The sequence below is a fragment of the Muntiacus reevesi genome, chromosome 4 (assembly GCF_963930625.1).
Source record: "Muntiacus reevesi chromosome 4, mMunRee1.1, whole genome shotgun sequence".
NCBI classification, from domain to species: Eukaryota; Metazoa; Chordata; class Mammalia; order Artiodactyla; family Cervidae; genus Muntiacus; species Muntiacus reevesi.
Window position 1 is genome coordinate 166,178,407 of NC_089252.1, and position 21,369 is coordinate 166,199,775.

Genomic DNA, 21,369 nt, shown 5'->3' on the forward strand with positions numbered 1-21,369 from the left:
GATGATTTAATGAGGAATAAGGTTCAAGAGTGGAGTTTGGTGGCAGAACAGTTTGACAGTTTTTCTGAGTGGCTTTCTTGGGCCATAGCCTAGAGAGACAATACCCAGCAGCGGTTAAGTTGTGGGCTTTGAATTGACACAGCCGTTAGGTCAAGCCTTTAAAAAGAATTCCCCAAGGCATAGAGGTAACTACTTCACATCCAGTATTCCATTTCATCCTCACAATGTTTTCATGAGGTGGATAGTTTGTATCCCACTTTATGACTGAGCCCCTTGAGAATTTGGAGTGAAGTAACTTCAGTGAGGTTAGCTTTCTAATCCGGGTGTCTCTGACCCTAGAGAATGAGCTCTCAGCTGTCCTTTTCCTCAGGAAGGCTTCCTGAGAATGTTTTTTCCACAGTTAAGAAGTTGCCTACCACCAACCACATATTTCCCCTCACTCCCCACTCATCCTCATCAGTGACACTACCTCCTGCTTCACCAAAGGTGTTAGGCAAATCATCATTTATGTCAATAGCAAACATTTACAGAATATGTACTGTGGTCAGATATTGTTGTTGCAAATTCTCTATTTATTAGCTATTAAGTCCCTAAAACTGTGCTGTGAGGCAGATACGATGATTTTTCTTCATTTTACGAATGAGGAAGCAGAGACATGCAGACACGCAGTAACCTGTCGAAGGTTATGCAGCACGTAAAGAGCAGAACTGGAATTGAGTCTGAGTAAGGCAACGGCAACCCACTCCAGCATTCACTCCTGGAGAATCCCATGGACAGAGGAGTCCGGTAGGCTAGAGTCCATGGGGTCGCAAAGAGTCGGACATGACTGAGCGACCAACACACAGTCTGGCTCTGCAGTCAGCAGTAAAGAATCTGCCTACAATGCAGGAGACACAGAAGCCCCAGGTTCAATCCCTGGGTCAGAAAGATCCCTTGAAGGAGGAAATGGCAACCCACTCAAATATTCTTGCCTGGGAAACCCCTGTGGACAGTGGAACCTGGCAGGCTACAGTCCAAAGGGTTGCAAAGAGTCGAACATGACTGACCACATGTACACATGCACACACACACTCACAGTCTGGCTCTAGATTTGCATTCTCAGCTATGGTTGACCCATGAAGAATGTGGCAGTAGGGGGCATCCACCCTCGGAGCAGTCAACAGTCCTCATAAAACTTATAGTCCACCCCACTGATAGATGGTTCCTATACATTCAGGATTCCACTTGTGCAAATTCAATCCAACATGGATGGTGCAGTACTCTACTGTTTGCTACTGACAAGAATCTGTGTGTAAATTACCCATCGCAGTTCAAACCCATGTTGTTCAAGCGTCAACTATGCTACGTGCAATTATTTATATTACCTATTGGGAAAGATTGAAGGCAGGAGGAGAAGGGGATGATAGAAGATGAGATGGTTGGATGGCATCACTGATTCGATGGACATGAGTCTGAGCAAGCTCCAGAAGTTGGTGATGGACAGGGAAGCCTGGCGTGCTGCAGTCCATGGGGTTGCAAAGAGTCAGACATGACTGAGCAACTGCTCTGACTGACTTAGAGAAGAGAGTAACTTGGTGATGACTAGATCCGTAAACTAGTTTGCTTGTGTTCTTTGTTGGAGTATAATTGCTCTACAATGTTGTGTTAGTTTCTGCTGTAAAACAAAGTGAGTCAGCTGTATGTAAACATACATCCCCTCCCTCCCGAGCCTCCCTCCCTCTACTCCCATCCCACCCTTCCAGGTCATCACGGAGCACCAGGCTGCCCTGTGCTATAGAGCACCTTCCCACTGGCTGTCTTTTTTAGATATACTAGTGTATATATATATATATCAATGCTACTGTTTCAATTAAAACCACTGCCATCTGTCCTAGCTCTTATCCTGAAGAGTGTTCTCAGAAGGATATAGGAGCCCCGTATTTGTAATAATAATATTGATAATAATAGCCAATAACCACTGAACACTGTCTGTGTGGTGGACACAGTGCTAAGAGCCTTACCTACTTTCTTTTATTTAATCTTCCCAACATGATTGTGAAGTAGCTTTACTATTCCTGTTTTGCAGATGAGGAGACTGCAGCTTGACTGTAAGAACTTTGCTCAAAGTCACACTGCCAGACTCAGCTGTGGCAAAGCCGGCCTCTGTCTGATTTCCTCTTGAAATCACCAGATGCTCTGCGGCCTCCCAGCAGAAGGCCGCCTGAGCCTTTGACTCACTGGTTAGTTTTGCTGGATGGTGTTCATTTTACACTGCCCAGGAGGGCCTGCTACTGTACACGCTCACGTCACTGTTAGGAGGAAAGGGCAAACTATGCAAAGAACACACTAAAGCCCGGGACCTTTTCCACCAAATAACATTCCTGGGATGTCACCTGGTTAGTGTTCACTCACTTCTACATTTCACACTGAGTCTTGTGTTTTTTTGCCTCTGTGTAAAGCTACACTTCCAGCACATCTGAGGGCTGGAAGCCAAGATTCATGGCCAGGATTAATACTGAAAGTTAAATGATATTTTGGAGATAAATGTTTAAAGAAGCAAGATGAGTGTTTTAGAAAGGTTTATATTCTAAATATTTTAATATAAGGTTTTGGATAGTACATATTCTGTGGTTCAATATACACACATGCAAGCCAAATCAGTATAAACTTTTCTATATTTTTATTGAAAAGGTCAATGAAATTATAGAAATTTAAAACCAGAGGAGCCTCAGAGACCATCTATTCCAGATCAGGAAGCTAAGTGAGGCCAGTGTTGCTGGTTTGACTTGGCAAGCTTTCAAGCATCTTGCAAAATTCAGATTAAACATCTTCTTTACAAATTACTTCCTATCTCCCTTCTCATGCCTGCCCCTTCCTGGGTAGAATTCATGGATTTAGATTATCTTAGTACAATCTGTGACGATGAATGTCATGGTCCTTTAATCACTTAATTTTACTTTTTGTGCACATGGCTTTCTCTACTGCCTTCCGAGCTCCTTGAGAGCTGTTTTCCCTTTGGTTTTATATTCTCAGGAGACAGCACAGTCCCTGGGATATAATCAGCATTACATATATCTTCCATGTGTGAGTGCAAGGTTAGTTGGTAGTGGAGTGCAAAGGAGGGCATAGATTTTTCCAAGTCATCCAGCAATGATCCTTTTACTACACTTTGCTATTTCTCTATTCTAATTTGACTTTCCCATCAAATGTGAATTCTAAACACATTTTTAAAGAGGATATTATCTGAGAAGCTATCAACAACTATAAAACTTGGTTTTATAGTGTAAAGTTCTTACCCAGTGACTAGGTGGTACAGAATATAATTTCTCAAAGAGCTACTGGCATCTAAAAACTAAAAAAAAAGCCTTATCTAGTCTTCTTTAATAATTTGACTTAGGATTTATAGCTTTTTGATCGAGAGTGACACTCAGAACCCAGAAGTTCCATACTGAAATTGCTGAAGTGGTGAGGAAAGATAACCTAAATTTGCTTTTCATGTCAATCACTGGGAACAAAAAAAACCTTCCATGTGTGAGAAAAGATTTTGTTGGAAGGCAGAGATTTTGTTCATTCTTGAATAATGTTGATTACTTCTGTTTATAGATATATTGGTGGCCCCACAAAATGCCTCCAATGTAGAAAACCTCTTAGTACACTGAAGGGTATGGAATTATGAATCTGCAAAATTAGATCCAGAAAATAGAAGTGTAACCTTCTCTTGGGGACGCTGCTGCTGCTAAGTCGCTTCAGTCGTGTCCGACTCTGTGCGACCCCATAGACTGCAGCCCACCAGGCTCCCCTGTCCCTGGGATTCTCCAGGCAAGATCACTGGAGTGGGTTGCCATTTCCTTCTCCAATGCATGAAAGTGAAACGTGAAAGTGAAGTCGCTCAGTCGTGCCTGACTCTTTGTGACCCCATGGACTGCAGCCTACTAGGCTCCTCTGTCCATGGGATTTTCCAGGCAAGCTTACTGGAGTGGGGTGCCATTGCCTTCTCCATCTCAGGGGATAATCATTTCTTAAAATTAAATGACTTTCATGCCTCTATCTAGATTTGTATGTAGCTTTCAGTAAATTTTCAGAGTAGAAAAGAAACAGAGATCCTTCTAATTGTGTGGTTGACGAAACTGTAGGCTAAATAAGTAAAATGATTTTTCAAAGAGCTTTCCTGACCAATTTGAGACCAAAATTAAGGTCTCCTGCATCAGAGTACAACATCACATGACTTCTTTGATGAACAGACTTTCAGTGATTATGTTGGAACTTTCTTCTATTATGTACAAATGCTACTGGTTGAAATGCTTTAGCTGACATATTATTTTCTTGATATATGATGTTAAATATTTTCCTATTACATATGGCCAGCTTTCTTATTTTGTGGGTGATAAATTGTGATTAGAGAGATTAAGTGATTTACTCAAAATTAGTTTGTGATAGTGAAGTGAAATGAACGTCACTCAGTCATGTCCAACTCTTTGCGACCCCATGGAATTCTCCAGGCCAGGATACCAGAGTGGGTAGCCTTTTCCTTCTCCAGGGGATCTTCCCAACCCAGTAATTGAGCCCAGGTCTCTGGCATTGCAGGCAGTTTCTTTACCAGCTGAGCCCCAAGCTCAGTTTGTGATACTACTGGAAATACAATTTAGGGCTTCCAACTGCCCAATCCAGGGCTCACTGAATGTCTTTCCTCTTGAAACTCTACTTGGTTCTCCAGTAGAACAAATTAAACACATATTCATGTATCCACTTCAAAATAGCAAGGTCAAATGTTTTTACAATTCTAATGAGTTCATCTAAGACTGGACTTGAAAAAAATGATTAAAATTTACTGTTTTTTCCGTCTCCTGAAAACTCTTATAGTAAAGCATTTATTTATTCATTTATTCATCAAGGATATTGATTTCTCTATTATGGATCTCAAACTGTGCCTCAAGCTAGGGATTCAGAGATGCATAATCATGAGTTTGGGCCTCACAATTTAGTAGAGGGAAAGAGAGATATAAAAAGTAAATATAGAAAACTGTGACAAGTGTGGCAAAATAAGAAAATGTTAACCAGAGAACAGAGCAGTACAGTCTACCTGAGAGGTTGATTAACAGCTTCACAGTTTTCTGAACTTTAAAGATGGGATAGGTGTTTCCTTAGAGTAAAAAGTGGGGCCAGTTTTCAAGAAAGCGTGAAAGGTGCTGAGCAAAGATGTGATAAGATTACAATAGTGGCTTATATAACTTCTTTGTAGGTTGTGGCAAGAGTACCCAGGAAAGTGAGGCTGGAGAGATCAGAATTGGCCTGATGGAAGGATGCTCATACTATGCCCAAGAGTTTTGAATTTATCCTATGAAAAATAAAGAGCCAAGAATACTTTTAAACCCCAGTCTTAGTTTTATTATCTATTTATAATTTTTTAGAAAGACCTACCACGGTAGACGGTGTGTGTTTTTTGTGTAAGGGAATGATCTAGCCAATAGGGACCCTCACGATTATTTAAGGAAAAGGTGCTACGGATAGCTTGGCTAAGACAGTAGAAGTGAAGCTGGAGAGGAGAGGGAGAAATTAAGGAGGTCTAAGAGAGGCACAAGAGAGGAATTTGGTGATCAGAGATGTGGGGGTTGGTAACGGAAGTGACGCTGGACTAAGATTAAGAGAGCTGAATACTAATCTGTGATCTTGAATTAGGATTATATTTTCTCACCATCAATTTCTGACAGGGAAGCCTGGTGTGCTACAGTCCATGGGGTCGCAAAGACTCAGACATGACTTAATAACTAAACAACAAAGGACTTTATTATTCTGCTGCTGCTGCTGCTAAGTCGCATCAGTCGTGTCCAACTCTGTGCGACCCCATAGACAGCAGCCCACGAGGATCCACCGTCCCTGGATTCTCCAGGCAAGAACGCTGGAGTGGAGTGCCATTATTATTCTAGAAGTCTCTAAAAATCAATGATTCTCTCTTAGATACCTGCATTGTATATGAATAGATTCAAGGGTTTAAATAAGTAAGCTAGCATCTAATAATTATAGTTAAAAATCTACTCTTTCTCATGTATAAGCATCATTGTGAATGTTGACTCAATTGACCTTCATTATAACCCTTTAGATGCTAATATAATTCTCATTATACAGATGAGAAGCTAAGGCTTAGAGAGGTGAGATAATTTTTTCAAATCACATCTTTTGTCTTCTGCATGTCTCAGTCCACATGGAGTGCTATGACAAGATACCGAAGACTAGGTAGCCTATAAAACCAGACAGTTACTTCTCACAGTTCTAGGGGCTAGAAGTCTGAGACCAGGGTATCAGCATGGTAGTGGGAGGTCCTTCCTCTGGGTTTCAGACTCCATGTTGGATCCTCATGTTACAGAAGTGTAAACTAGCTTTTGGGGAGCCTCTTTCATAAAAGCACTAAATCTAATCACCTTCAAAATTCCCAAAGTTCCTACTTCTTAATACCATCACCTTGGGCACGAGGTTTTCAAGATATGGGTTTTGAGTGGGAGAGGAGACACGCACTCAGGCTGTAGTACTGCTCTTCTTATTCTCTGTGTAGTTTTTCTTATCAAGTGTTTGGAGTGCATCCAACGCCTTCCTACATCCATTACTAGGAATGTTATTGCATACTAATTAATATGTGCTATTCTAACAGCTGTGCTTGGTCGCTCAGTCATGTCCGACTCTTTGCGACCCCATGGACTATAGCCTGCCAGGATCTACTGTCCACTGCGATTCTCCATGCAAGAATACTGGTGTGGGTTGCCATGCCTTCCTTCAGGGGATCTTCCCAACCCAGGGATCGAACCTAGGTCTCCCGCATTGCAGGTAGATGCCTCTAAATCTTACTGTTTTAACAAAGCCTAAGTTTATTTCTTGTGCATGTGAATCCAGTTAGTATCAGAGGGTAGATCTCTCCTCCATACATCATTCAGGGTCCCAGAATGGTGGTGATTCTTCAGGATAACTCTTGACACTGACTTCTATTTGAAAGAGGAAGACAGAAAGTGACTGATAGTGGGGGAGGGTCAGGAAGAAGTCCGGCTCATCTCTGTCCTTATTCCACGTGTTGCATGCAAGGGAGACTGAAAAATGTAGTCTACTTGTGTGCCCAGGGGGAGAGAAAAGGGAGTCTTGGTGAATAGGTAGCTACTTGCTTTTAAAGGTGGGGCTTGAACCTTAACCATCTGACTTCAGACTCCTCACCCAAACCATCATGCTATATATAACATTCTGACTTGATTGCTCTCATGGAATCAAAGTAATCAAACTATTTTGTGCATAAAGCAGGATGAAGATACAGGTTGACTTTATAGTGAGTATTACACTGTGCAGTTAAGATTCATGGCTTCATGCAGATAATAAATAAATTCACAATATAAATTTCATAAAGTCTCTTAGTTTCTCATTAAGTTCAGTGACTTAATGAAGTTAATTTGTGTTTGAATCGATTAAAAATATGTTTTATTTTGACTTTCATTTTCTGTTAGGTCTAACATATTGTACCCATCATAATGGAACTTGTCATTTCATAAGCTCATAGCATTTTAGAATTGGAGGGAATCTCTAAATTAACTCTAAAACTAGTCTGATTTCTTCATTTTGCAGATGAGGAAAGAAACTCAAACACTCAACATTTCACTCTTCAGGGACAAAATCCCATCTTTTTTTTTTTTTTCACTGCTCTTGTTACTCACTCTATCATTTTTCTCAAAAAGCACTTGGGCTGCACTGCCCTTCTTCCTACAAGCACTTATAGGAATTTATCAGTCATAAAAGAATAGCGTTGATTCTCATAGTAGTTAGGAATTGGGGGTGTTCCGATTCTTCACATTTTGGGGGTATAATTTGGGATTAAGCAGGAAGTCTAATTTTAAGTTGTCTTTAGAAACATTTAAAAGAAAATAATAGACCATTTCCCCCTCATAGTAATTGGTGATAGTCATCTTTTGAAATGTCAGTTTTCAAAATACGAGATAAATATAGAAAGTGAGACTGTTGAATTGTGAATTTCCCAGATCCTACTTTGAAGGTAGAAATTTGTCTTTTGCCCTTAAAAGTGGGGGTAGAAAATGTTTCTTTTTTAATTGAAGTATAGTTGCTTTGCATTGTTGTGTTAGTTTCTGATGCACAGCAAAGTAAATCAAATGTGTGTGTGTGTTCTTTTTCATATTCTTTTCCATTATGGTTTATTACAGGATATTGAATATAGTTCCCAGTGCCATACAATAGTTCTGATTGCTAATTAGCTTTTGTTAAGTTTAGCTTTATTTAAAAAGGAGGAATAGCCTAGTCAGTATATTATTTGGGGGTCAAAGAACAGAGACATCATCAGATTGTATCAGGAAAAAGGGGCTCATTGAAACCTATTCTATAAAATGTTTCAGGAATTGAGGGGAGAGTTCAGGAAGCCCTAAGGAAAGGCAGACACCAGGGCAGGTGGTGGAGCTGCCTACTTCTTTATCTCTCACCTCCGCCCTCCTGCTAACTCCTGCTCTTACCTGCTTCTCGAGTCCCTATCTCTCAACCGTGAATCTTGCAAAAAGCTCTCCACAGGTCCAGCTGTGACTCCTGACACCAAATGGCCTTTGGATGTAAGTGTCCATTTCCAGGGGACGATTCTGTAAGTTTGAGTTCCGATTTCTAGAGAGATGGATTTGACGGGTCCAGTTCCTCTTTTTCAGAGCAGGTCTTACCAGCAGAAGATGCTGGACAGTTTATAAAGAGACCAATATTCCTTGAGGTTTACCTTCCTCAACATCACTTCTCATTTAAAACATAGTGGAAGGTGTTCATGATTGAGCTGAGGGGTAATAAATCTAAAACTCTTCCAAGGAGAAATCTTCTTTGTTCTGCTTCTTTCTCTTAAAACAGATTGCAGGACATCCCCTGGTTGGGGGTTTGCTTTGGTTAATGGAGACTGTACTGTTATTTATATATTATATGTTTTATTATATATTTATTATATTATATATATATAATTTAGGATTATTATCATTTAGTGGCAATCTGGTTTTCCCCAATGATTTTATCTTTTCAATATGAAACTGGAACAATTTTAGAAAACAAGTTCTTTAAAATGTCATTGGCGTTTGGCTATTTCCTCCCTGATCACCCTGACTTCATAAATTATGTGAACTTTTGAAACTTCATTGAGCTTTTTAAATGACCATTTCTTTTAATTAGATTGCTTCAGCATGAAAGTCTAAAAATGTAAAATGTGCCCCAGTTTTTCAGTCTAATGAATTAAAGTGAGAAATTAGCTGTCTCAAAAAGTTTTTGTTTCAGCACATTTTTTCCACTCACTGTGATTTACAGCAACCTAAATCCACTAACTAGCTTGCATTTCAGATACCTTTTGGTGAATGTAGGTGATGCTTTATTTTTCCTTAGAAGTTGTAATGCAGACTGTCTGGGAAACTAGTCAAGCTGATAAAACTATTCAGTAGAAGTATATTGAGACAAACAAATTTCAGATTCAATGAGACAAATCAGAATACAAATAAGAACTGAAATCTAATGGAGAGGAAATCAAGTCGGAAAAATTCACAACTTGAGGCTAAATTTACTTTCTTCTATAGCTTGTGTCAGATTAATTTTTTTTTTACAGCATCTCATGTCAACATAATTAAGTATATATATATATATATGAAATTAGAACTTTTATAGAATATGGATCTTTCTCAGCTATATTTTTAAAATTTATATATGTTGAATCATTTTGATATTCATTAATTGCATTAATAGTTAAAATCTTTAATGGTATACAATGTAAAAGCAGTTTCACATACATTATCTCGTTTAAGTCTTTATAAGGACTCTATGGAGCTATTTTAGAGTGAACACCAGTCCTTTGACCGGCAAATAGACTTAAGCATTCACTCAAGTATAGTGTAGCACAGGGTAGAGTTGAACTGAAGTATTAAAGTCCCAGTGCCCACGTCCTTTCAGGGCTACCAAGCATCACTTGTAGGGACAGTGATACACTTCCTGCTTTCCTTCACATCATCTGGAACCATAGTTTACTGCATGGTGTGCGGAGCTCCATAGAAAAGGCATTACATGATAGTGTTGAAGATTGTGGCTTCTGAAGGCAAACTGTCCTGAATTCTCACGTCTGGTTTTGTCTATTGGCTATTTTGCTTTGGGCAAGTTGCTTACCATTTCCTGGCTCAGTTCCTTCATCTGTAAATTGGGGATAGTTATAGTTTCCTCTTTAATGGCTGTCGTGATAATAAAATGGAATAATGCATAGTGTACAGTGAATATTCTATAGATGTTAGCCATGGTAATCATCCCTTAAATTGTTTCCAGAGTGAATGGATTATTCTCCCATGTAGGACGTGATATGCATAGCTTTGTGTTCTTATTAACCAAAGGCAAGCAACTGCTACTCAGGGTAAATGATTTGCATAAATGTTATTCTACTGTGAACCAATTTTTCACATTTATGTATTTCTAGCAGGGCTTTTTTGGTAGTTCAGTTGGTAAAGAATCCGCCTGCAGTGCAGAGGATAGCCCAGTTCGATTCCTGGGTAGGAAGATCCTCTGGAGAAGGGATAGACTACCCACTCCAGTATTCTTGGACTTTACTGGTGGTTCAGACAGTAAAGAATCCGCCTGCAGTACGGGAGGCCCGGGTTTGACCCCTGGATTGGGAAGATCCCCTGGAGAGGGAGACGGCTACCCACTCTAGGGTTCTTGCCTGGAGAATTCCAGGGACAGAGGAGCCTGGCAGCTACAGTCCATGGGGTCGCAACTGAGAGATTTTCACTTTGCTTTCTTTTCAGTTGGTTCATAGGTAATGAATAAAATGTTGACTATATTAACATATGTATGTATATAAAGTCCCTATATAAACAATTTGTATATATAATTTTATGTGTATATATAGCTATCTGCATATATATATATTTTTTTAAATTTATGCACACATACAAACCAAATGCTATTCAGATTTTTTTTTCTCCTGTGGAGAGGGTGAAAAGTAGTTAGAAACAAAGGTTTTACTAAAATGCCTTACAAGATTTCATTCCAGTCATGATAGCTTTGCAATAACATTTAAGAATCTTGAGATATGATATGAGGCTGTCTCTTAATGCCATGTTTCTAGGGAACCAGTAGAACCATCTCCTATTGTTGAAATGAGATACAAGGGTAGTAAGATTGTTGCTGTTTAGTCACTAACTTGTACCCAACTCTTTGTGACTCCATGGATTGCAGTACGGGCTAGGCTTCCCTGTCCTTCACTATCTCTCAGAGTTTGCTCAAACTCATGTCCATTGAGTTGGTGATGTCATCCAGCCATCTCATCCTCTGTTGCCCCTTTCTCCTCCTCCCCTCAATCTTTCCCAGCATCAGGGTCTTTTCCAGTGAGTGGGCTCTCTGCATCAGGTGGCCAAAGTACTAGAGCTTCAGCTTCAGCATCAGTCCTTCTAATGAATATTCAGGGTTGATTTCCTTTAGGATTGACTGCTTTGATCTCCTTGCTGTCCAAGGGACTCTCAAGAGTCTTCTCCAGTGCCACAAGTTGAAAGCATCCGTTCTTTGGTGCTCAGCTTTCTTTATGGTCCAACTCTCACATCCATACATGACTACTGGAAAAGCCATAGCTTTGACTAGATGGACCTTTGTTGGCAAAGTGATATCTCTGCTCTTTGATACATTGTCTAGGTTTGTCATAGCTTTTCTTCCAAGGAGCAAGCGTCTTTTAATTTCATGACTGTAGTCACCATCTGCAGTGATTCAGGAGCCCAAGAAAATCAAATCTGTCACTGCTTCCAGTTTTTCCCCATCTATTTGCTGTGAAGTGATGGAACCAGATGCCATGATCTTAGTCTTTTGAATGTTCAGTTTTAAGCCAGTTTTTTCATTCTCCTCTTTCACCCTCATCAAGAGGCTCTTTACTTCCTTTTCACTCTCTGCCATTAGAGTGGTATCATTTGCGTATCTGAGGTTGTTGATATTTCTCCCAGAAATTTTGATTTCAGCTTGTGAGTCAACCAGCCCAGTATTTTTCATGGTGTACTCTGCATATAAATTAAATATGTAGAGTGACAACATACAACCTTGTTGTAGTCCTTTCCCCCTTTTGAACCAGTCTGTTGTTCCATGTCCTAACTGTTGCTTCTCGACCTGCAATACAGGTTTCTCAGGAGACAGGTAAGGTGGTCTGGTATTTCTAATCTCTTTAGGAATTTTTCACAGTTTGTTATGATCCACACAGTTAAAGACTTTGGTGTAGTCAATGAAGCAGAAGTAGATGCTTTCTTCTGGAATTCCCTTGCTTTCTCTATGATCCAATGCATGTTGGCAATTTGATCTCTGGTTCCTCTGCCTTTTCTAAATCTACCTTGTACACCTGGAATTTCTCCATTCAGGTATTGCTCAAGCCTAGCTAGAAGCATTTTGAGCTTTACCTTGCTAGCATGTGAAATGAGCACAGTTGTGTGCTAGATTGAACATTCTTTGGCACTGCCCTTTTTTGGGATTGGAATGAAAACTGACTTTTCCAGTCCTGTGGCCACTGCTGAGTTTTCCAGGTTTGCTGGCACATTGAGTGCAGCACTTTCACAGCATCATCTTTTAGGATTTGAAGTAGCTCAACTGGAATTCCATCACCTCCTTTAGCTTTATTCAATAGTAATGCTTCCTAAGGCCCACTTGACTTCACACTCCAGGATGTCTGACTAGCTGAGTGATCACACCATTGTGGGTATCCAGGTCAGTATGACCTTTTTTGTTTAGGTCTTCTGTGTATTCTTGTCACCTCTTCTTAATCTTGTCTGCTTCCTCTCAGGTCCTTACCATTTCTGTCCCTTGTTGTGCCCCTCCTTGCATATGATATTCCCTTGATGATACATGATCTGACAAAACGTGATTCACTGGAGGAGGGAACAGCAAATCACTCCAGTATTCTTGCCCTATGAACAGTAGGAAAAGGCAGAAAGATATGACGCTGGAAGATGAGCCCCACCCGCCCATGTTGAAAGGTTTTCAATATGCTGCTGGGGAAGACTGGAGAAATAGCTCCAGAAAGAATGAAGAGGCTGGGCCAAAGTGGAAATGACTTTCAGTTGTGGATGTGTCTGGTGGTGAAAATAAGGTCCGATCCTGTAAAGAACAATATTGCAATGGAACCTGGAATGTTAGGTCCTTGAATCAAGGTAAATTGGATGTGGTCAAGCAGAAGATTGGCAAGAGTGAACACTGACATCTTAGGAATCAGTGAACTCAAATTGATGGAAATGGGCAAATTTAATTCAGATCATCTCTGATTTTGGAGGCTTTGAACTGCTTTCTTGAGTGTACAATGCAAAGAATTAGAGGAAAACAATAGAATGGGAAAAAAGAGAGATATCTTCAAAAAAAACTGGCGATACCAAGGGAACATCTCATGGCAAGGATAGGCAAAATGAAAGGCAGAAATGGTAAGGACCTAACAGAAGCAGAAGAGATTAATAAGAGGTGGCAAGAATAACCTTGGCAGGCAGCAATTAAAGCTGGACAAGACTTGGTATTCCTGTTTTCATAAGAATCAAGCCTCTGTGTGTAGTGTCATTTCACAAAGATGTAAGAGGCAACATTTTGTGCTCTGCATTATGTCAGGGAGGAAAAAGTAGCAGAAAGATGTGGGTTTTGTTTGTTGTTGTTGTTGTTTTATCTTTTGTGACTTGGGGATTATGACATCAAGGAAACTGATTGCTCTTTTTTCATTTACATCTTCTCCAGGGGGTCTTGCATTATTTTAGTATGATGCTAACTGATTGTCTGTGAAGTCTATTTTGTTAATTTGGAAAGGCCTAATATTTGACGAGATTAGTTTATCATGAGCTCTGCCCGACTCTGTGTAGAGAATTCTGGTAACTGCTTGACTGTTTTTCAGTCATTGAGCTTTTAAAGGAAAACCACAGGAATTAGTTTTACCTTCTTATTAGTTTTTTACTATGTATTAAACATGTACCACATACTGAGCAGTTTACATGAAAAATTAGCCTTTGTCTACAAGAATTTGATGTAAGAAGCTCAGTTATATGGCAGGAAAGTAAGAATTATATATGTGAACACCTATGCAATGCTTTGTTGTTGCTCAGTCGCTCAGTCGTGTCCGACTCTTTGCGACCCCATGGACTGCAGCACGCCTGGCCTCCTGTCCCTCCCCATCTCCTGAAGTTTGCCCAAGTTCATGTCCATTGCATCGGTGATGCCATCCAGCCATCTCTTCCTCCAGTGGCCTCTGTTCCTTCTACCCTCAGTCTTTCCCAGCATCAGGGACTTTTCCATTGGGCCGGCTATTCATATCAGGTGACCAAAATACTGGAGCTTCAGCATCAGTCCTTCCAATGAGTATTCAGGGTTGATCTCCCTTAAGATCGACTTGTTTAACCTCCTTGCAGTCCAAGGAACTCTCAGGAGTCTTCTGCAGCACCACAGTTCAAAGGCATCATTTCCTTGGCATTCTGCCTTTTTTATGGTCCAGCTCTCACAACCACACATGACCACTGGGAAGACCATCGTCTTGACTCTATGGACTTCTGTTGGCAGAATAATGTCTCTGCTTTTCAACACAGTGTCTAAGTTTGTCATAGATTTCCTGCCAAGAAGCAATCGTCTTCTGGTTTCATGGCTGCTGTCACCATCTGCAGTGATTTTAGAGCCTAAGAAGAGGAAATCTGTCGTTACTTCCACCTTTTCCCCTTCTATTTGCCATGAAGTAATGGGGCAGGGTGCCATGATCTTAGTTTTTTCTAATATGTAGTTTTAAACTGGCTCTTTCACTCTACGCCTTCACCCTCATCAAGAGGTTCTTTAGTTCTTCTTTACTTTCTGCCATTAGAGTGGTATCATCCATATATCTGAGGTTTTTGATGTTTCTTTCACCTGTCTTGATTCCAGCTTGTAACTCATCCAGCCCAGCATTTCTCATGATGTCCTCAGCCTATAGGTTAAATAAAACAGAGTGACAACAGATAGCCCTGTCATACTCCTTTCTCAATCCTGAACCAATTAATTGTTCCATCAAGGGTTCTAGCTGTTGCTCCTTGACCTGCATACAGGTATTTCAGGAGACAGGTACCATGCTTAGGTGAGCGAAATTTTTGCTGGAAGATTCACTTGTCTGTTTTGAAGTATCTCATTTTATTTACCATATTAACTGGCATATATAAAAATACTGAACAGTCAGTATTCTCCCTACCCATGTCTTCAAACTCTTTGAGTGTAGGATTATCCATCCCTCCATCCATCCCTCCACATCTACCTACCTATATACCTACCATCTTTGCCATTGTTAAATATTTAACTCTCCTTTCTTGTGCTCATCACTAAGTCATGTCTGACTCTTTGTGACCCGAAGGCCTCCAGTCCCACCAGCCTCCTCTGTCCACTTCCCAGGCAAGAATGCTGGAGTGGGTTGCCATTTCCTTTTGATCCCTTTCTCATTCCCCTGAAAAAAGATTTACAAGTTTAAAGTGAAGTTGCTCAGTCATATCCGACTCTTTGCAACCCCTTGGACTGCAGCCTGCCAGGCTCCTCTGTCCATGGGATTTTCCAGGCAAGAGTACTGGAGTGGGCTGCCATTTCCTTCTCCAGGGGATCTTCCCAACCCAGGGGTCAAACCCAGGTCTCCCACATTGTAGGCAGATGCTTTTACCGTCTGAGCCACCAGGGAAGTCCAATTTACAACTTTAATTTTTAACAAAAAGAACAGAGATTGATAGAGTTTGTTTGTTTGTTTTTGCAAAATCCCATGTCTCACAAGGAAACAAGCTGTGTGTCTGTGCACTTTATTCACAGGCAGAAAAGCCGTGGGTCTGTGAGGCTTGGTCTCCCAGGCCACCTTTATTATGAATCCCTTAGCATTTAGTCCCATCTTCTCTGAAGGGAAACATGCCTCTCTTCTTCTCAGTGCAGCTCCAGCCTTATCTCTCTCCTCAGACCATCTGGGCACCATTTCACCTTTTTTCTTCCTCAAAGAAGAAAGAAGCAGACTCTCTTTACCACAGCTCTGACATCCTGAATTTAGCCAGCATTATCCAATTGGAAATAATTTACTACAATTCATTGAATCATATAAATATCTAAATGGCATTTTCTTGTATATATTTATACATTGACTCAGTGCCCTAGAATGATCTGGTTTTGAGATATCATTCTTCACTGACTTATCCACCCACCAATGCATTTGGAAATACATATCACGTTGAACAACCTAGGAAGGAGTAGGAAGTACTCCTGTGCCGTCAGGGTAGGCTGTTTTGTGATATTAACAAGCCATCAAGTTTTAGAGGCTTGTAAGACTCTTCATGGTTTATTTCTCACTCTTATGTCCATGTGGTTGGTGGGGACTCTTTTCCATGCCTTTTCACTTGGGGACTGAGGTTGATATAGTCTTCATCATCAACCTACCTACCTACCATCTATCCTATTTTAAAAAATTTAATTATCCCTTTCTTGTGCTCAGTCGCTAAGTAATTTCTGTATAATTTGTTGCTCTGGCTGGTGGGGAGAAATCTGGTGAATGAATAGTATTAAAATGTCCTCACAGACTGATATCGTTTGCTTTTGCTCATAAGTCTAGCTTCCATTTCATTGGCCAAAGCATGTTCCATCACCACATCTAAATGTAACTAATGGGGTGGAGAAGTACAGTGTTTCTTGTCAGGCAAAGTAGAAAAGAATTTTGACATTGGGAAGGGGAAAGCAGAGGCAGATTTTTCACCAACTCTTTTCCAACTTATGATAAAATCTCCGTATGACAAAGGTGATGAAATGGCCCTGGTGGGTAACACTGAAATGGTGCTTCTGTTCTCAGGGTGGGGACCCATGGATTCTCACTGTGTGCACCTGTCACCTGTGGTTCTGAGAGAGAACGGAGTCAACGTCCAGCTCTCCCTGAAGCTGTCTCAGCTCAGTGCTCTGCCTAATAGCATCACTGAAGACGCCCTAATGATCTCGTCTCTGGCTTCCATTCAAAGACTTGCAGGACACACCCCATCATCCCTACTGGAGGTCCAAGCATCCTAAATAGTCCGTCGTCCCACAGATGTTTATTTCCATTCTGTGCTGTAATCCCAGCCCTCCATTCATTCCACTGTGTCCGCTACCGTTTACCGTGTGCATCAGTCAACTCCCTGCCAGGCATTCCTGCTACTCCTTCCCAGTAGCTTTATTCTCCCTCTTTGAAATACATATTTCATATTCTTTTTTTCTTCTCAAACATCTCTCATATTTCATGGCAAATGAGATAACATCAGATATGAAACTGCATTATCTTCTCACCACCTAAACGGCTCACACCTACCTGACTAGATTCACGCATCCCACCTTCACTCTTGTTAAAATGGATTAAATATCCCCACATGAATCTCACACCAACCCCACCACATGCCCTGAATCTCAATTCATTTTCTTCCCTTTCAAGAACAGTCTTTTTTAAATTACCCACTTTCTGTCCTATATTGTCATTTTCTCTTTCTACTAGATTATTCCAGCAAGCAAGCATGCTTTTATGGCATCTATTTAAAAAATTTCCCTGACTTATTCCAACTACTGCTTCATTTCCTTTTTCCCTTTCTCCCTTTTACAGAAAAACTCCTTGAAAGAAATTTTTATAATTGTCTACAGTTTTGGATCTAATTCTCTAATAAACTTACTTTAATCATGCTTTTATCTCCATCATGCCATTCAAATGATTTTCATCTGGATCAAGTGCTAATAATAGCTAACACAGAGTGTCTGCTATGAGGCAGGGAATGCTCTAAATACTTTGTACATATTAACTCACTTAATCCTCTAACCAGTCATATGAAGATGGTGCTGTTAATATTCATCTTTTAGACATGAAAAATGCTAATCAGAGATAGTTGCTGACTTACGCAAGGTCACATCGCTATTTAGAGGAGCTTAGATGTGAACCCCGCTACTTCTTGCCTGGAGAATCCCATGGACAAAGGAGCCTAGTGGGCTCTAGTCTGTAGGGTCTCAAAGAGTTGGACATGACTGAAGTGACTTCGCACACGTGCACTCTGGTTTTGGAGGCTCTGTTTGAACTGCTGCACCGTATTACTGTTTTAGTAGACAATTATTTTGCTTTATTTATTAAAGCTTTCAGCAGCATCTGACATAACTGGCCAATCTGTGTTTCTTGAAACAGTTTATTCTTTGACTTTCCTTTGTCTCATGCCTTTGTCTCATGTTCTTTTCCTCTTACTTCGTGTTCTGCTCCCCAATTCTAGAATTAGGTTCTGGACTATGGTTTCTCTGCTTCTCTATGAGTAGTCTTTCCGTGGTGATTAGTCAGTGCATGACTGAATATCACCTGTTAACCTAGCTCTCTTAAGTGTGTGTCTGCAGTCCTGATCTCTTTCCTGGACCCCCCTGTGTAAATGATGCTGCCTGACTTACAGCTCTGCTCCGGTGTCTTGTAAGACTCTCAGACTCAACAAAGACGAAACAGAAGCACAGTAATTCTGACCCAACCCAACTCTTGACCAACACCTCTTTCCCAGGCCTCCTCTGTCTTCCAGAACCACCAACTTTTTATTCCTCAGCACAAGCTTAGGAGTAATCTTTAACTCCTCTTTCCCTCGCAGCTCACATTCAATCCACTCAAACCAGCTACCCTGAGATGCGCCTCATCTGGTACTCCGTCACAGCCTTTCATGGCCTGGACTCTGGGAGCCCCTTCATGACTGGCATCACTGTTTCCACTCCTGCTTTCTTCACTCTTTTCTCTAAAGAGCAGCCTGAGTGAACTCCTAAAGCACCAATGAGATGGCGTGCCTGACTCCTTGTGACCCCATGGACTGTAGCCTTGCCAGGCTCCTCTGTCCATGCAATTCTCCAGACAAAAGGACTGGAGTGGGTTCTCCAGGGGATCTTCCTATCCCAGGGATCGAGCTCAGGTCTCCTGTATTGCCGGCAGATTCTTTACTATCTGAGCTATGGGAGAAGCCCTCATGATAACATATCCGCTCAAAGGCTTCGTCTTGCAATGAGAAAAAAATGCAATCTCTTCACTGCGGCACACCTGCCCCTAAGCCATTTCGCTCCGTTTCTGACACGTTGGCCTCGGCCTCTCAGCTGTTCCGCCACGGTGCAGCCGCACTGGCCACTTGCTGTCCTGGGAACACACCCCACGTCTCCCCATTTAAGAACCATGTCATTTGCTGCTCCGCCTCTTTGGAAAGTTCTTTCTTTCTTAGCTCTTCATCCCGGAGGCTTCCTTTCTCATCACTCAGGTCATCATTCAGATCACCTCCTCAGAGAGGTCCTCCCTGAGACTCTCATCCAAGGCTGCCTTCCCTCCCCGTTTGGTTACTCTCCGTCACATTACCCTACTGCATCTCGTTTAAGGAGCTAGAAAATCTACTGTTGTCCTACTTAATCACTACTCCCTAACGATTATTCGCTTTCTCCACAGGCATATGAGCTTTTTGAGGGCAGGTCTCTATCCATCTTACGCATTGCTGCATCCCCAGAACTATCCCTGGTATGTGGTAGTAACTCAGTTAGAGTCCATCATACAGAGTGAAATAAGAAATATCATTTATTAACATATATATGTGGAATCTATAAAAATGGTACAGATGAACCTATTTGCATAGCAGGAATAGAGACACTGATATAGAGAACAGACGTGTGTACCCAGGAGGGGAAGGAAAAGGTGGGACGAATTGGGAACTTAGGACTGACTTACACTACCATAGAAAGACTGATCATTGGAAGGACTGATGTTGAAGCTGAAACGCCAGTACTCTGGCCACCTGATGCGAAGAGCTGACTCATTGGAAGAGACCCTGATGCTGGGAGGGATTGGGGGCAGGAGGAGAAGGGTGCGACAGAGGATGAGATGGTTGGATGGCATCATGGACTCAATGGCCATGAGCTTGGGTGGACTCCGGGAGTCGGTGATGGACAGGGAGGCCTGGAGTGCTGCGGTTCATGGGGTCGCAAAGAGTCGGACACGACTGAGCGGCTGAGCTGACTGACACTGCCGTGTGTGAACTAGACGGCTAGGGGGAAGCTGCTCACACAGGGACCTCGGCTCAGCGCTCTCTGGTGACCTAGGCGGTGGGACAGTGGGGTAGGCGGGAGGTGCAGCAGAAGGAGATATGCATATACATGTAGCTGATCTGTGTTGTTGCACAGCAGAGATTAACAACATTGTAAAGCAATTATACTCCAGTAAAGAAAAGGGAATAAGTGAGGTTCAGTGTAGAAAACAGTATTTTGACTTGCATATTACATAAAGCATCTAATAAACTGAGAGAAACTGAATCATTATTAACTAAGAAAGTATTGTCTAGAGCACAAGGAACAGAAATTTGGCTTTCAAGTTTTTCCCTTTTGTAGAGATAGCCTTCTGCTTGAAGCACACATAGAGAAATCCCTGTTTGTATCTACCATGGCAGAAAAATCTTCGTGACATTGGAAATGGAACCTGCTTCTTCCAAATTCTTTTGAGGATTATGTGTCAAAGCTACACCTGACTCTCTTGGTCTCCCATAGGGAAGGAGATGGACAATGAATGTGATCTGTTCTCACAAGAAAAATATAAACAATCTAACCTGAGTGCCTGCTCAGTGGTTCGCCATCTCTAAGGGGAAGATAATATAAACGCATGCTGTCCTAACCTCATTTGCAAAATGGGTCTTAATATGTTTATAACATTGAATAACTTCAGATGTCCTACTTTTCTATTTAAATCTCTGTTTTTATAGCAATCACATGTTTTAAAATTTCTGAAAACATAACATTTCAACAAATGTTTGATTTTAAGCTGTTTTTAGCAGATGGAACTTTTGGTTTACTGTTTCACGGTAGGGTTAATACTTTGAAGAAGGAATGCTGGGGAAAAAGAAACAACGAAGGCAAACTTGAATCCTATCCTGATGTGATAAGTGGGGTACAAAAATTTCAGTCACCTAAACAGCTGGGAAGCCTTACTGTGAGGCTAACCAAATGGCTAATGGAGGCTCACAGCTTACTGGACTGGGTTTTTCCAGGGTGGGGTTAAGTCCATCCACGTTCTGGCTGTGGTTGTTGCATCGGGTAGCAGTTGTTCCCTCAGGCAAAATTGACAGGAATGATCTGTGGGTCCTGAGACTGGATAGAACTTTCAGGAAAATGGTAGCAATTTCAAAAATCACCCAGTTAGTTCATTTCCAAGAAAACTGAGCAGAAGAATCCTGAGGAGGTGGGTTCCCACCCTCTGCTTTCCTAATTTCTGTAAAGAAATTCCCTTCCTGACTCTTAGCCTCAACCCTAGAGAGTACAACCTAAAGACTGTCACCTTATCAACCCACCTACTTTGAGAAGAAGGCTCGTCTCAGCCCCAGTAGAGGGCACTTTGTTCATGGAGTAACCCTACTTTGATTAACATGTTGAACAAAAGGTGTA

The 21,369-nt window shown here is 41.3% G+C and overlaps 1 protein-coding gene across 1 annotated transcript in view; it reads left to right on the top strand.

Moving 5' to 3' along the window:
• The window catches only part of TAFA2 (TAFA chemokine like family member 2), a 522,785-nt gene that overhangs the window by 458,864 nt on the left and 42,552 nt on the right, over positions 1-21,369 (top strand). The window lies entirely within an intron of this gene.